At 37.4% G+C, this 6175-nt stretch overlaps 1 protein-coding gene across 1 annotated transcript in view; it reads right to left on the minus strand.

The window, feature by feature from the left end:
* Positions 1-3701, minus strand: part of LOC308095833 (uncharacterized protein) — a 31122-nt gene extending 27421 nt beyond the window's left edge. Inside the window, exon 1 of the mRNA XM_080442939.1 lies at positions 3568-3701. The gene's annotated coding sequence lies outside the window, so the exon portion shown is untranslated. The remainder of the gene's footprint in view (positions 1-3567) is intronic.
* Between the last annotated feature and the right edge of the window lie 2474 nt (positions 3702-6175).

Here is a 6175-nt window from a genome sequence, read left to right on the forward strand (position 1 = left end):
TTATGATATCTTGGGTTCTGAACGTTCTGAACAAAAAAAAAAACACGTCAAACACGTCATTGGCACGTTGCGCCATTGCGGTAAAACACGTGAAACACGTCAATGGCACTCAATGAGTTAAGCATTAGGTTATCTCATGTCCAGATACAACTTCAACCTTATAGAGATATTGTACTGATGAGTATTATTACACCACAATGATGCTAATATGTCAAACAATCCATCAAATATGGCGGATTGATAAAACTTTTGTTAGAACTGTATTAGGCCTATAAACTTCAAAGTAGTGAAACATGCATGTGTCCTCTAAAAGTCGTACACAGTCATTTCTTTCTGAATGCTATATCCCAAAGTTTAAACTTGTTCACCTGTGCACAAAGTGACCATGAAATCACCAAATCAAAGTGTTTCCAGCAGTGCATGAGTTAAGACAGCAGCACCATTAGGAAGTCAACATTCGCACATTGGTCCCTAACTGTGTGAGTATTTGTTTATTCTTAAAGGTGTTTTGTCAAATCCATGGCAGATGACAATGACATCTAGCAGACAAAGGCTGGAATGAATGAAGAACCCATTCTTGTACAAACACATATAAAGATAAGCCCCGGAGCTCAAAAGTTTGAACATGGACGAAACGCTCGCCGCCCTGCTGAAGACCCGGCCAGGCTACTATCCAAACAGCCGTAACTGAACTTTGCAAACGAACGGCACAGCAGTCTGAGAAAACCATGTCCCCCTGGTCAGGTGTTGACCAAGCTGACCCCCGAGCTCCTTGGGAGCAGAGGTGGACGAAGGACTCAACCCCAGTACTTGAGTAAGAGTACAGATACTACTGGTCAAATTTACTCCACTACAAGTAAAAGTAGCTCAGTCAAAATGTTACTCAAGTAAGAGTAAAAAAGTAATTGCTTTTAAATATACTTAAGTATTCAAAAGTACATGCTTTTAAACATACTTCAAGTACAACTAAAAGTAAATGTCCTTTGAAGTCCTTGACTACCTTAGACTGTCCCGTCGGCAGTGGCAATGATGTCCTCTGTTAAATACAGATACTTTAGTTTTATTGGCATTGAGCTTGAGGCCGATCTTCCTGCACTCCATTTCTACTGCCAGTAGTTGTTCCCTTACATTCTCTACTGTGTCCGAGACTCGGGCAATGTCACCTGCATAGTCGATGTCAGTAATCATGATGGGAGTTACTGTACTAGTTTAGTCTTCCTCTGGACCAACGTGAACCCTAGTGCTTCAAAAGATTATTATTTTCTCATTAGGAAAATAACAGGAAAATCTATTTGGTACACATTCTCAGATCCAGGGCCATCAACTGTGACCTTTTTGTCAAGATACAATAATATTCAGCTTCAAAGATTAGGACATGGCGCTAACTTTAAACTGAGGCCATCTGTTCTGAAAAATAAATAAATAAGTGTAATGCATAGAGTAACTGTCATGAAGGGCGTTTTGATTACAGTGATTACACATATTTTCCCACCAGATCATCTGGTAATGACACAATAACTTACATGCTCATTTTGCATGCATACAGTTGACATAGAAAACAGAACATTCTCTCTGTTCAGTGTATGTTTGTGCGGAGAGCTGCAGACATTGGTGCCAATCCTGTGGGTGCCGGGGAGCCCGAGCACCCAAGGAGAAAGACGAGCACCCACAGGGAATGTGTCGGTCGGATGACTATTGTGTGATGCTTTGTAACGTGCACAGGATGCATGATGTACCCGCTCTGATACCGTGTGTTATTGTGAATAGATTTCTGTCATTCAAACTCTCTCCCTGTAATTTGTCCTTATAAGTCCTTATAAGTCCTTATGCCAGTTATGGTTTCATCATCAGCCAATAATCAAATTGTATGACTTGAAATAGTAGTATATAAAATAAAGCACACCTAGGTGCGTACGAGCAGGCAGCCAGTGCATGAGACAGGAAAGAATGTTGATCGCGCACACTGTCTTCACTTACAGCAAAAAAGTATTTTATTGCCAACTGACATTCATCAGGTATTTCTGATTAAGGGGTTAAAACTTGGTTGATGTGTGTGTGACTTGTTGTTGAGTACCCTACCCACACAACATAAATCGGCATCCATGCCTGCAGAGATGGTGGTTGCAGAGAGGCAGGTGTCGTTTGCATTGGCATGTGGTTAGGTTGTCATTTCACAGTGCTAGACATGACATACAGTCTTCTTTGTGACCACATCCTCTGCTCTCATTTGGGTAAAATGCAATTTCTTTACACAATAAGCCGGCAATTTTTGTCTCTGCAGGGCCTAATAATATTAATATGTTATATAACAAGCAGTAACAGTAACATTTAGTAAAGTCATTTTTACAACAAAAAAAAAAGTGAACAGGATGTAGGGCTATTTGATTCTCCTTAACCACTTGAACCCCAGCAAACCTATTCTGGGGGAACATTCACCAAAAATAGCCGATCTACAAGCTTTATATGTGTCGCGTTGCGACGCGTTGTGAGCTTGATTGGCTAGATTGGCTGTAGGTGTAGGCCTAAAAGTGAAAAAAGACGTAGGACAGTGGTGTGTTTGACTAACTGAGGGTTTAAGTGGTTTAGATTAAATTATTATATTTCCTAAATTATATGGAATTGCATTATTTGAAAAATAAAAGGACTAACGATCAAGCTCAGCAGATCAAGCCTAGTTTTGTATAAATGTATTTGAATATATCACTCCGACGTGCACAGTCATTAAATTCAAGTGACATCTCCGCGACGCTCAATAGCCTATTGTACTTAGGCTACTGTACACGCACACATCCATTTGCGTGTACATGTTCATAATTAAATCCAAACGAACAAAAGTAATCCAATAACTCCTCAGGATAGATCAATATTATTTCCATAGTCCAGGAAATAATCCGACAGGAGCTAATCCACAACTCAGCAGTGAAAATAAAATCTCACTGGTATAATGACTCATTGATAGATATTCCTGTGCGTATTCTCCAGTGATTGTGGCATGCAGTTATATATTCCACAAATAGGCCTAGGCCTAGCAAAATAGATCACCCATAAGCAGTAAACTATGGTCTGTCATAGTCCGACTTAACGGTCACAATAGCATTTTTTTTATTCTTAAAAAAAAGAAATTATAGCGAAAATAGCCGATCTACAAGCTCACACGCTGTCATGACTCATGATGAGGTTGTGCAGCCTATATATTTTCTTTATTTGATGTATAATGAAGTAGGCTATATAGGGCTTTGGCAATATGATGTTTTAATGCAGACTAATAAAAATAAGGCAACAAATGCATACGAATTGAATAAGTGTGGAAAAACTCATTGGTTTGTGATCAGATTGACTGCTTAAGGAACAGTAAAGGCAATGGGATTAGTTAAACCTGGTTGTTAGCCTGGTCTGGACCAGGCTAACTTCACAGTTACATTTCCATGGTATATGGCATTGCTTTCATGAAACCGAGTCATGGATAAACATATCCAGGTTAACAGGCTAAATGAATCTGGCGAGATAACTCATTCACATGTTTCTACATAAATAAAGGTTGATACATTTCAAGAGAGCAGTTCTTACCTTGCTTTGACTACTTGTGGTGTTTTAGACTTGAAAATCTAAAAGTTAAGTCCAATCCATACAAATCTTTAGGCTGCAGCTTATCAGTTTATATTAATGTTGCTTCACTAGAGTTCAGTCATGATGGTTTCCGGATTGTCTTGTGACAGGATGTGCGGCCGAGGGGCATATATACAGTATTTTGTCTTGGATACAGTCTACGACAGTGTTTTGCCAAGGACCTCCCATAAATGAAAGAACAGGAACTGGCTGTTTCTTTCAAGAAGTGGGTGCACTTCATATAAACATAGATAGGCCTACTGTAATGCCCCTTGTATGTATACTGAAGCAGTAGTCTATCCAATAAAATCAACATAACTCACTGAATTCTCAACCGACTTTCACACAATTTGGTTTGTTTGTAATGTCAGACATATAGTTAGGTACTTATCCAACTCAGAAATATTTGTTGCAGTGGAGTTAGGCCTATGGCAAGTTGCTCTACATAATATGGGGGGTGGTGTTGACGTGCGGCCCAGTGGCCAATGCGGTGTCTACCTATGTCTATGATCATGAGAAACACATGAAGAGGGGAAGAGCCAAGTACTTTGGTTATGTGACTTCAGGCAAATATTCAAAAATATACATAGGGAAAATATAAATTGTCAACTGTAAGCTTACAGTAAGCCAGTTAGGCACCCTGTTTTATTGATCTATAAAGCACAGCAAACTGATACAGAATTCTATCAAAACTTTATTGCCTTTTGCATGTCGGAGATGTAATTCTGGAAAGTGTAAGTATAAAACGAGTGACTTGTTAGTCTTTGTTTTACTCTCTTTCTCTTTATTTTTATTCACTTATTATTTCTACCTATGCTCCATAGTCTGAAGGAAGCCAAACAAGAATAGGTTTTACTCTTATACATGTGCACAAGATGCAACAATGCATTCAACCTTGAACCTTGATCTACAGCAACTCTGATGTCATCATGATCATGTCATCATCATGTCCTCTAGAGCACTGTATCCCAAACAGTGGGAATTTTGATGGGTCGCATTTAAAAATATACTGTATATATATTATTTCAAAATATTTAAAAAAGTTCTCATTAATTAAAAACAATTCCAATATTTTAATAAATATATACATAATAATAATAAGGTAATAATAATATACTTAAATAGAATGAAAAAATATATAATTTCCATAAATATATATTTTTTTTTAAGTTTAAGAAGTAGTGAAAATAGCAGATCTACAATCTCACAACGCGCCGCGGTGCGACGCGTTGTGAGCTTGTAGCTATTTTCACTAGTTTGGGTGCCAGGCAAACGTCTAATTTCTCTTTTGGGAACCACTGATGTAGAGCCCTGCCAGGTTAAAGCTGAAAATGAGTTTTATTATCATTATTAAACGTTGTCACCAGTGGTGGAAGAACTACTTTTTTTAACTTAAGAAAAGTAGCAATACCACAATGTAGAAATACTCTGTTACAAGTAAATGCCCTGTATTATTTAACTTTACTTGAGTAAGTGCCAAAAGTATTGGCATCAAAATATAGGCTATAGGTATCAAAAGTAAATGTACTCATTATGTAGAATGTTCCATTTCACAAGCTTTATATTTTGTATTTCAATACTTTTCAAAATCTGTAAAGGAAAATCTACAATATACAAGCTCACAACGTGATCAGATATTTTTAAATAGAGTATCAAATTAGGGAGTAAAAAGTACAATATTGCATCTGAGATGTAGTGGAGTAGAAATATAAAGCAGTGAATAATGGACATACTCAAGTAAAGTAAAAGTGCCTCAAACATGTACTTAAGTAGGCTAGTGCTTAAGTAAAAACAGGTTGTCACTATGATCATTTCACATTATGTATGCAGGGGGATGGAAATTGGTCTCTCTATCAAAACTTAATCATAACAAACAATGCTTATTATTTCTCTTCATTGTGAGACAAATAAATCATGTAATTTAATCCTAAACAGTGATCATAGAACGAGAGTGAGACACCATTTGAAATGACAACAGGGTCGCTTCACTGAGGACACAATTTACTACAATACATTTTAGACAGTTACTTTTAACAGACGCTCTGGTGCCACTCAGCCAGTAGGAGGAGCCCTTCGACAGGGATGCTTTTAGCAGAGGCTCTGTGCGGCTGACTAGACCCTACGCAGTAGTGGTGTAAAGTAACTAAGTACATTTACTTAAGTACTGTACTTAAGTACAATTGTGAGGTACTTTTACTTTGCTAGAGTATTCCCAATGTTCAATACTTTATACTTCTACACCACTATCTCAGAGGCAAATATTGTACTTTTACTCCACTACAATGATTTGAAAACTTTAGTTACTTTGTAGATTTGAATTATTAATACAAAACATACATTAACCACTTCAGCCCTATTTAAACTTTGGCTATTTGAAAATAGCCGATCTACATGCTTACAACGTGTCGCATCACAACACATTTTGAGCTTGTAGATCAATTATTGATATTGATTTGAAGGCTTCTAGTTTATTCGATTTATCGGAAAAGTATTCAATAGAATAATAGCCAAGAAGATAATCTATAGTTGCAGCCCTAATGTGTACTTTGTATTTGGTCATTACAGATCA

Source organism: Gymnoscopelus braueri, assembly GCF_963280865.1.
Source record: "Gymnoscopelus braueri genome assembly, chromosome: 11".
NCBI lineage: Eukaryota > Metazoa > Chordata > Actinopteri > Myctophiformes > Myctophidae > Gymnoscopelus > Gymnoscopelus braueri.